The sequence below is a fragment of the Saccopteryx leptura genome, chromosome 1, assembly GCF_036850995.1.
Source record: "Saccopteryx leptura isolate mSacLep1 chromosome 1, mSacLep1_pri_phased_curated, whole genome shotgun sequence".
Taxonomy (NCBI): Eukaryota; Metazoa; Chordata; class Mammalia; order Chiroptera; family Emballonuridae; genus Saccopteryx; species Saccopteryx leptura.
Window position 1 is genome coordinate 164,621,487 of NC_089503.1, and position 11,350 is coordinate 164,632,836.

The 11,350-nt window shown below is 46.9% G+C and overlaps 1 protein-coding gene across 2 annotated transcripts in view; it reads right to left on the reverse strand.

The window, feature by feature from the left end:
- NEK7 (NIMA related kinase 7) overlaps positions 1-11,131 on the reverse strand; it is a 92,968-nt gene extending 81,837 nt beyond the window's left edge. The window contains exon 1 of one of the 2 annotated variants that reach the window (XM_066379880.1): positions 11,013-11,131. The gene's annotated coding sequence lies outside the window, so the exon portion shown is untranslated. Of the gene's footprint in view, positions 1-10,833 lie in introns of both variants that reach the window. The other variant, XM_066379879.1, reaches the window with a different exon arrangement.
- Between the last annotated feature and the right edge of the window lie 219 nt (positions 11,132-11,350).

The window sequence follows — 11,350 nt, forward strand, 5'->3', positions numbered from 1 at the left end:
CAAAGACCTAAATATAAGACCTGAAACAATAAAGTACATAGAAGAAGACATAGGTACTAAAATCATGGACCTGGGTTTTAAAGAACATTTTATGAACTTGACTCCAATGGCAAGAGAAGTGAAGGCAAAGATAAATGAATGGGACTACATCAGAATAAAAAGTTTTTGCTCAGCAAGAGAAACTGATATCAAAATAAACAGACAGCCAACTAAATGGGAAATGATATTTTCAAACAACAGCTCAGACAAGGGCCTAATATCCAAAATTTACAAAGAACTCATAAAACTCAACAACAAACAAACAAACAATCCAATAAAAAAATGGGAAGAGGACATGAACAGACACTTCTCCCAGGAAGAGATACAAATGGCCAACAGATATATGAAAAGATGCTCAGATTCATTAGTTATTGGAGAAATGCAAATCAAAACTACAATGAGATACCACCTCACCCCTGTTAGATTAGCTATTATCAACAAGACAGGTAATAGCAAATGTTGGAGAGGCTGTGGAGAAAAAGGAACCCTCATTCACTGTTGGTGGGACTGTAAAGTAGTACAACCATTATGGAGGAAAGTATGGTGGTTCCTCAAAAAACTGCAAATAGAACTACCTTATGACCCAGCAATCCCTCTACTGGGTATATACCCCAAAACCTCAGAAACATTGATACGTGAAGACACATGTAGCCCCATGTTCATTGCAGCACTGTTCACAGTGGCCAAGACATGGAAACAACCAAAAAGCCCTTCAATAGAAGACTGGATAAAGAAGATGTGGCACATATACACTATGGAATACTACTCAGCCATAAGAAATGATGACATCAGCTCATTTACAGCAAAATGATGGGAACTTGATAACATTATACGGAGTGAAATAAGTAAATCAGAAAAAAACAAGAACTATATGATTCCATACATTGGTGGAACATAAAAACGAGACTAAGAGACATGGACAAGAGTGTGGGGGTTACCAGGGGTGGGGGGAGGGAGGACATGGGAGGGAGGGAGGGAGAGAGTTAGGGGGAGGGGGAGGGGCACAGAGAACTAGATAGAGGGTGGCGGAGGACAATCTGACTTTGGGTGAGGGGTATGCAACATAATTTAATGACAAAATAACCTAGTCATGTTTTCTTTGAATATATGTACCCTGATTTATTAATGTCATCCCATTACCATTAACAAAAATTTATTTAAAAAAAAAAAAAAAAAAGAAATGACCGTTCAGCTTCCTGGATTGCATACCGTTACTTACATGCGAAGACCTATCCCTGTCTCCTGACACATGATGCGGGAGGGGGCAGTTAGAAGGGCCTGAGCACCAGCACTTGTTATCAACGGAAAGAAGGCGGTCATGGAAAAAGGAACAGGTTATTCATCGTGACGTCTTGAACACCGGCCACAAGGCCAGATATGAAGATGGAAAAGTTGTGTGCAGCCAGGCCCGGGAGTCAGAACTCAGATGACGGGATTGCAAACCATCTCCGGGGTACGGGAAGTGGTAAGCTTTCACACCCAGCCGAGAGAAATACTGCAGAAATGCCAAAAATGGTGAGAACAGCACGCAGCATAAGCAGGACACTGACAGGGACCGTGGGGCTGGGATGGAACCAAAACTTAACACTTAGATGCACGATTTCCTTTACCTTGTTTGAAGTGGCACTTTCTCTTTTGTTATTACTCACTGGTTATTGATAAAATATTTATACTTCTGTCTCAAACTTCATTTCAACTGATTTATAATAGTGATTTCAATTACCAGTCAGCATCTGGGCGGAGACGCTGATGACAGGTGCCGGAAGAGGCTGATTCTTAGGCCTCACCGACTGCAGAGGCTGCGCATCCCTGGCTAGAAATGACACCAACAGTAGGAATGGCCTCTATACATAAATCACTAATTTTTTAAATTAAAACATATTTTTAAAAAGACCATGTGCCATTTCTCAGTGTGGCCTGAGCAACACCTGCAGCAGAGTAACCTACCCTGCTTACGTTAAAGCTTGTCCCCAACACAGACCAGCAGCCTTCCAAGTCTGCGAACAAAACCATCCAGGGTGCTTGTTTCCAAATACCTGTGCCCATCACATCAGAATCTTTGACATGGTTGTTCTGAGGGCTGTAGTTTGAGAGACACAGCAGGAATGCTTTAAAAGCATAGCCTCTCTCAGTCGGGGCAGAAAGGTCACCCATATACTACTGAACAGCTATAGCAATTTTGTAAAAAATCATTTTCAATGTACAAACAATACTACAACTATTTCAAGGACTCGTGAAATAAATCTTTTAGGATTAATGTGACTCACCTGTAATCATTCTGCTTTGTAAGGTAGGATTTTCACAGGCAACACGTATAATAAATGAGAATCAACTTTCAAGAGAGAGGCACGGCTACCAAGGTAAAGGAAACAGTGAGCTGCGATCTCTGAATCCAAGAGGGGAGGAGAATCAGAGGGCATGCAGAGCACTTCAGACACACTTACAAGAAGCAACGGGCACGTAAGTTATACTCAATATACCAAAATGCAACGAGGGGCTAGCTCTTACGAATCAAGGTTTCTGATATAATGAAATATGTGTTTATGAAAAAATAATCAGACAAGCCTGTGACCATGCGTGACCTTTCTGGCCTAGGAGTAGCCTCTAAAATGGTCATTGCCGCTCCTTCTTTGATCCTGTTTCACAGTGAGGACAGAGCAACACACCTAATGTTCATTTCAGAGGCAACAAAAATGCTTCACCCCCAGTCCACCAGGCACTCACATACTGGCTGACCTGAGTCAAAGCCCTGCTAGGGGCAATCAGAGGTCGCCATCGCTCTATCAGCAAGTCTGCAGTGAGTATGTACCATGAACAGAGCACAATTCTGTTGATGCAGACATGGGGAAAACAAACACGCTGCCTAATACCAAGAACACTGCCAGGGTAACACACCAGACAGCACTGATTGTCACGGATCCAAAGGGATGTGGGTCAGCAAGCTGACATCCTTGGGTTACAGTTTATTCTCACATTAACTGAAAAGGACAGCTTGGAGTGTCCTTCTAAGTCTAAAGGTTTGTGACTTAGTGAACCACGCACTTAAGGCCTCCTAAGGAAACCACCAGATAATGGAGAATGGAAAACCTGACTGGGAACAGCTGCTCTGTGGAAGTAATAGAACACTCACTGCAGATCACACATGTGCAGAATCACTTGGGGGCCTTTCTCTATTAGGTACAATCTCTGCACAACCTTAAAATACTTTGTTCACAACAAAAAGATCAGAAATCTAAAAACCTTTGGTATGGTAAAGCTCTGAAAGGATAGGTATGGACTTTAAATTTTAAGTGTAAGAGTGATCAGAAGTAAAGAAGAGGTCATATGGCAGTCGTAACCCAGTGTGAGTTTAGGAGGAAGAGGAGGAGGATAGACAGACAGAGTCACACAAGAAGAACACCGGGATGTAGGCAGATGGGAGAGACAAGGAACACCAGGGGTGGCTGCCCATGCCAGAGGCTAAAAGACAGACATGGAACACATTCTCTATGGACATCTTTATGGACATCTTGACTTTTGATTCCTGACCTTCAAGAAGGGATGAGACTGGCCCTGGCTGGTTGGCTCAGGGATAGAGCATGAGCCTGGCATGTGAATGTTCCAGGTTTGATTCCTAATCAGGGTACACAGGAGAAGCACCCATCTGCTTCTCCACCCCTCTCCCTCCTCACTTCTCGCTCTCTCTCTCTCTCTCTCTCTCTCTTTCTCCTCCCCTCCTGCAGCCAAGGCTCCATTGGAGCAAAGTTGGCCCGGGTTCTGAGGATGGCTCCATAGCCTCTCCTCAGGCACTAAAATGGCTCCTGTTGCAACAGAGCAACAGCCCCAGATGGCAGAGAATTGCTCCTAGTGGGCTTGCCAGGTAAGATCCCCACTTGAGAACATGTGGGAGTCTGTCTCTGCCTCCCTGCCCCTCACAAAGTACAAAAAGAAAGAAAGAAGAAAGAAAGAAAAAAGAAAAAAAGAAAGAAAGAAGGAAAGAAGAAAAAGAAAAAAAGAAAAAGAGAAAGGAAGAAAGGAAGGAAGGAAGGAAGGAAGGAAGGGAGGGAGGGAGGGAGGGAGGGAAAGAGGGAGGGAGGGAGGGAGGGAGGGAGGGAGGGAGGGAAAGAAAGAAAGAAAGAAAGAAAGAAAGAAAGAAAGAGAAGAAAGGAAGGAAGGAAGAAAGAAAGAAAGAAAGAAGAAAGGAAGGAAGGAAGGAAGGAAGGAAGGAAGGAAGGAAGGAAGGAAGGAAAGAAAGAAAGAAAGAAAGAAAGAAAGAAAGAAAGAAAGAAAGAAAGAAAGAAAGAAAGAAAGAAAGAAAGAAAGAAAGAAGTATGAGACAATAAATCTCTATTGTTTTAAGCTGGTCACTTTGTGTTGACCAGCTGGGGCAGCCCTAGGACACTAATCCAGATGTTAAAGGCAAGGACCTATCAATCCACTGCCTAAACCACCACAGTCCAGGCATGGTTCTGGGCTCCCCAAAATGCAGTGGGCTGTGCCGTCCTGGCTAGCGTCTCTCCCATCACAGAAGAGGCAGCACTCCCCTGCGGGCCTGGTTTTGGGAAACTTTGCAGGGAGCTAAAATTCCCTGCCAGCCATTAAACAGTGTGTAATAAATTCCTTCCTAATTAAAAAAGAGAGTGATGAGAAGAGTCATGGGAGAACTGCCTAGTGAAACACAACTCTTTATTAGCAGCTGACAGGTAAACATTCTAGGTCATAAGATGACAAAGTGAAGATGAAAACAAATGCCATTCAACAATCAGAATATTTACCAAATGTAGAAAGTTTATTAAAACTTTGTTTTAGTTATATATTGAAAATATTTTTTAAACGCCAGTTTTCACTGAATAGCCTACCTGCCACCACACTATTCTACATGAGTTCTGACACCAAAGACAGTGAAGAAAGCAAAAGGCCTGAGTTTGTAGGTTGCTATTAGATATTAAGAAGAGAACATAAATTCCTCTCCATAAAACCAAATCCATCAGTAAGCATTCTTCTTGTATAATAAATACCTTTCAATTTACCCATGTTTGTTGGATAACACACCACGCCTAGACATAAACTGTTAGGAATAAGGAATAAGTATTTGCCTAAAATACATGAACTATTGTCCATGGTGCCTTTGTGACAGTATGCAAACATGTCACATTATTTTACTACAGCATCCAGCAGCCAGATATAAAAGGCAATGAAAGATATGCAATGCCTTACATTTTAGAAGCATAAGAATTTTTCATAAGCACATTATTTAATTTTCCCAATCATAACGTAAGAGAAATGATGTGGGTCTTGTTATGGTTACAACCACAATAAAAACTGGAGCAATTTCCCAGGTAAATATGAGAATATGAGTGCTAGGTCACTTAAGGAGGGATGCACAAGGCCTGAGGAGTTTTATAGGAAATTTAGTTATGCATCTGAGAACAGATGGGCTGAGACCCTCGTGGCTTCGGCAGTGAGAGGAATGTAAGCCTCATGAGATACAGAATGGGGTTTGATGGTAATTCCTGCTGCAGGGGGAAAGTTCTGTTACCTGTGGCCTTTAAACAATTGTTTTTGTGTGGGGGGTGCTGACTAAGGAACAGAATGTTCAGTAAGTAAAGGGGACATGACTAACTGGCAGAATGACGAGGGTCAGGTGGGGGGGAGGGCGGGAAGACATCGATCAGGATTGCTCCGGTGGAGAGCTATGGGAACTGCCCTCCTGCCAAGTCACCCAAGTTCAGCCTGGCTAGCCAAGGCATTTGGTGGGGGGCCCTGGACCTGAACCTAACAATGAGGACAATATTTTAACAATGAAAACACAGAATTATAAGCATACTAGAAAGACTATTTTTAATTTTGCCATTAGAAAAGGTATTTAGGAATTTTTTTGCAACTCCCAACTTAATGCTGTCTAAAATATAGCCCCTCCCCCAACTTCTGTTTTTTTCCTACCTGAGAAACTAAGGATTACTGCCTCTCCCTGTCATCCCTCCCAAAAAATTATAAACACGCTGACTCAAATGTGGAAACCACTAAATTATGAATATGGAAATCAGAGCGCACAGAGGAAGCCGAGAACGTGAAGTGAGGAGAGCCGGGTAGGGCCTGCCCAGACCCAGCTGGCCCAGGCAGAGAGGGTAACAAGCGGGTCATCAGAAGAAGCAGAACCATGTGTCCACACCACGGAAGGTCCTTGGAATAGAGAAATGGGTGATATGAAAAACACTCACTGAGCCCAGTACCACACCTTACAAAGATGTTCTATCTTCTCATCAAAGCATTCTCACCTGAGCTGGGAAAACTGAGGTCTGAGACGAGCACATGGGGCATACTGAGATTCCTCATCCCATGGGGGACAGAGAAGAGCACTGGACTGGGGCCCCAGAGTCAGATAATGGGGTGGGCGTGGTATACACGCTGACTGTGGCTCTCCCCACCGGCACGGGTCCTTCCCAGTATTCCTTTTCTTAATGGAAAAGTAGTATTTTATAAAAGACTAAGTCAACTGTTTTTAAAAGAAAAATAAAATCTGCCTGCCCTCTCGCTCATGCCCAAAATTCCCTCTAAAAGGAAGGAAGGCAGCTAATGTGGGAGGTTCACACTGAAAACGGCTAAACCACCAAAACTCATTCCTGTTAGTGTTATCGGTCAGTCAGGTGAAAATAGATGCCTGGCACTGGAGCGCATCGTGGTCTGGTGAGGAGGAAGTTGGAGAGAGGTGCACTGTCAATCAGTGTCACAGGACAGTGATGAGGTCCCTCCCACGCAAAGAAGGCTGGGAAACCCTCAAATGGTGAGTGAATCTAGAAGAAGTTCCTATATTTAGGAAGCCTCTGAGACGGAACACAAAATTTGGGAATGAAGGACTGGGCATTCCTCTGAGTGGACTGCAGAAAATCAAGAGATTGTCACGAGAGTCTGAGGACCCAATCAGCTATAAAACACAGCTGCAGAAAAGCCACATCAACCCGAGTATCGCTGGCCTCAAGTCCTGCTTAGACCTTCGGTATTGTCTTCGAAAGCAGGGGTGACCCTCCAGCCTCTTTTATTCATCAAGTTTTCTTCAACACACCCACACCCATCGGTTTGGACACTCACTGCCCACGGCTACAATGCAGTAGCCACGACAAGAGACCACATGACTCACAAGGCCAGAAGTATTTACTATCTACCCTTTAGAAAGAAGTGTGTACACCTCGGAATAGAGAAATAGGTAAAAGCAACCTGAAATAAAAAGCGTGCCCTGAACTACTTACTGGTACTTATACTGATTATCAACAAAAAAAACACTGGCAAGATTAACCGAAAAGGTCCATTTCCCGCCGGGGTTGCGACCCACAGGTTGAGAACCGCTGATATATACATACACACACACACACAAACACACACACACACACACACATATGTATTTCTATAGGCCAATTAAATAAGTCCTCATATACTGTTCTGATTAACTCTATATAACTATTACAAAATAGTTTATTGTATAAACTCATTATGAAAATATGTATAGTATGACCAAGTTGTTATTTTGACAAAGGTTAAAAAAAGAAGTTACACTGCTCAAAGTTAAGGAATGCTTCGTGACCACCTGTCTGTCCTCTTCCCACTGCTCACTAAAAACCATGAAAAACATTGTTTTCTTCAGAATAAAAAAGAAATTGTGAAGATACATAACACATAAGGATAACCCAACTATTAATCACCAAAAAAGGAGTCAGCAGTTTAGAAGTTTTGTAACTGAGTGAATGGTTCTCCATTAGTTTTATGTTTATTATCTCCATTAGTTTATTAGTTTAAAAATTCTCAACTCCCATTGTATCCTGCAAATAAATACATTTGATTGCAATTATATAACATTGTTCACCCATATGCCCTACAAAAATGAAAGAGGAGCTAAACTGAAATATTCAAAAGTATGAACAAACATTTGTTAAACACCTTGCTACATATTGATAGAAATGCTAACAAATGAATTCAGAGCAAATGATAATCACACAGGTCATTCTTGAGACACCCTCAAGCATCAGAGTAAGTGTGCTCCCCTGTCTTATATATATAAGGTACTAAATACCTACCCTTGCAACCTCTTGAGCAAGTATCTGAAAGGACAAGTTTTTTTGCTTTTATGGCACCAGGAATGTGGACGGAGTACTTCGTGCAGCTGCAGCTACACCGCACATTTTTTAAATACCAAGACCTAATTTAAAAAAAAAAAAAAACCTCAAAGGAAACAAAACCTGAAAGGAATTTTGGAACTTATTATCTAATTATGCAACTTCTTTTCCAAAACTGCTTTCAGAAACCACTCTTCTCTACGAATGCCCGGAATGGTGGTAACTATGTTAATACTATTACACAGATAGATTCTGAAACAGCAGATCAGGCTCCTAGGAAACAATGTTTGGTTCTAGACATGCTGTAAAAGTCTCTAATGCTACGTCAACCCACGTGTTTAGGTGCAAATGTACCTCGATAAATGCACGATGCTGGAGATGAATGCAGAAATGTCTGCACACATTGGAGCCCCCAGCTGTCCGCTCGAGGGGCGGGGAGGGGAGTTCAATTCCGCTGCGCAGACTTGGCACCTGCTCCTAGGGTTGCACACTCAGCACCTGCTCCTGGGATCGCACACACCCGCGACACTGATTTCCTGTGTCGGGAGTAGACGAGCAGCCTGCCCCGGCTCCTGCCGCCCCACCGGGGAGATACGTAGTGAGCCGGGGACTCCCATCCAGGGCAGTCTGCTTACACCCGGGGCACGTCTTCGCTGCCCGCCTGACAAACAAGCCTAATCGTGCAAAGACCCCCACGTGCCCGCTGCTGAACATTGTGGATGGACCCTGACATGCCAGACAACTTCAGAGGAAAGCCCGATAGGTCACGGGGCCACACTTAGTCTGTGGGCCCTCCGGTTTCAGTTACAGCGGTGGACAAAGGGGCAGCCGAAGCGGGGGGGGGGGGGGGGGGGGGGGGGGGGGGGCGGGACATGTACAAGGGGGTGAGAGGAAACGGGGGGCCTCCCCGCCCTCACTTCCAGATAGAATTAATTTCACTGGCCCTGGGTGGGTTGCACGGCCCACCGCCCACAAACTCCCCTCCAGCAGGGACTCTCAGTCCCCACCTGCCCCGCCCTGAAGCCGGAAGTCCCGCCCCCGTCTGAGAGGCGGGCTGTCCTCGCAGATCATTGGTTGTGGACCGCATCAGTGTGGCGGAGGGCGGGGCCTCGCGCCTCGGAGCGGAACCTCAGGCCCGCACTTCCCAGGGTGCAGGGCTCCCTGAGCCCGCGAGAAAGCAATCAGCTTCCAAAAGGGGTTTCTTCGCCCTTTTATTTCATGGGCCCCTCTTCCATCATCCCCACACAGTTTCTGCCCAAAGTTTTCAAGCTCCTCCTCTTCTCCCCCACCCCAGCAAGCTCCCAGGCCAAGACCAAACAGAGGATGCGGGGGTCTGAGCAGTGAACCAGCCGCGGAATGGATCTTCCTGAGGCCAGCAGAGAGGATAGCTTCCCCGAGAAATGAAATAACTAAGTTTAACGTTTTACCGTCTTACGTGCACTGGCCTTCGCCAACAGTGATGGCCAAGAACACTGCGTGTCCATTCAACGAGAGTTGCTCCAAAGCATGGCAGGGTTAATTGTATCTCTTGTAATGACTCATTGTGGTCAGCATTGGTCGGCTTGTCCCAAACGTACCACACGCTTTCTGAGTGAAAGTCCTATGCCACTCTTCGACCGACCCGCAGCAGCTCAAGCTCCTGTACAGATTTTATCGACGTACACTCTGTGTTTGATTCTGTAATGCAACCTGACATGACACTGCTGTCGCCTGCAGGGAGTGTGCACACTTCTTGAAATTCAAAATCCCTCGGAGGAGGAATTAGAAACAGTGGTTGTAATTATGACGGGTACACAGTGCTCAACAAACTAGGGGCATCCTGAGTTTTTCAACTGCATCCTTAGCATCCTTAGTCTCCAAGGAGCAGGAAAATCATTTCATTCTGTAACTTTCAGCTCCGTCACCACCACTGCCCAAGGATGGGCATATATTACCGTAAATAAATATGTCTTCAGTATTTAACCCTATCAAGGACTACGGCTGTGGAGGACACGATTCATTTGTTGGCGACATCATGCCCCAAGGCCTACAGTGTAAGGAAAGGGGCGACCCGCGGCAACATGCTCTGGGTTGCGTTCGCTTCCTGACACTGTCCTGGGCAATGTGGCCCTCCCATCTATCTCCTTTTTCCTTTGGGACTTCCTTCGTGTTTCTGGCTTTGGCCTCAGTTTTCAATTTCGTTCTTTTCCACTGCCACCATCACCACCATTGTTCGCTAGGGCCTGGTCATTCCTCTCTCTGACATTTCTCACCCTCCTGGAGTCCCACGAAATCTCACTGTTCAACAAGGCGTTCATCCTTCCCGCACTGCTCAAAACTCTAGGGGGCTTTATGCCGCCCACCTTCTCCACGGAACTTCCCTCTGCCAGGTCTGGTGGCGACCGAATCCTGACAGCTGGGTCTAACCAATCAGTGACGGATAAATAACCGGCGCCACCAATCACCACCCGCCGGGCGGCGGGAGGCGGGATTTCGCCCAAGTTCCTCAGGTCCTGAAACCGAAGACCTGTTGCAGTCCCCGCCGTGGCCGCGCAGTTTCTTAGTTACCGCGGCCACAGCCGCCGAAACCGATGGCAGGCGTGAAGCTTCCGCACGGCCCACAAGCTGGACCCGACCACCCGGCCGGAGTGCGGCACGTCCCGGTTGTGGGGCCCGGAGCCCCACCCCCCGCGCGTGGCCCCGCGCCCGCGACCCCGCAGCGACTCACCAGGAAATTGGGAGTCGTCTGTTCTACTGCCCACGAGGGACTCGGGGGCAGGCAGGCAGCCCGGCCAGTGGGCGCCGCGGAAAAGCTTGCTGGGCTGGGGGCTGTGGCTGCGGGGCCTGGATCCGCAGGCCACTTCGCACCGCGCCGCCCCCGCGGACGCTGCAGGTGCGGCCACCCACCTCGCACGGCGCAGCGCGTCCAGAGTGCGAGCCTAGCAGCGGCCCATCCTCTCCTGCAGCTCCCGCTCCTCCTCCCGCGGACGGCGCTGTCAGGAGTGTAAACATCCCGGCATCCCCGAGGAGAGGGCGGGGCGGCAGCCGGCCACACCCCCTGTGCCGCTGGCCAGCTCCCCCCCCCCCCCCCCCCCTCCCGCGCGCCCTGGCGCAGCGTGTCCTCTTCCCCTTGGTTTCTGCGGGCCTCCGTGCAGCTCCCTGCCGAGCCGAGGGTGCCTGGCAGCCTCACCTTGGAGCCAAGGCAGCCCTGGAGGAGCTCCTCCCCGCACATGACTGGTGCTGAC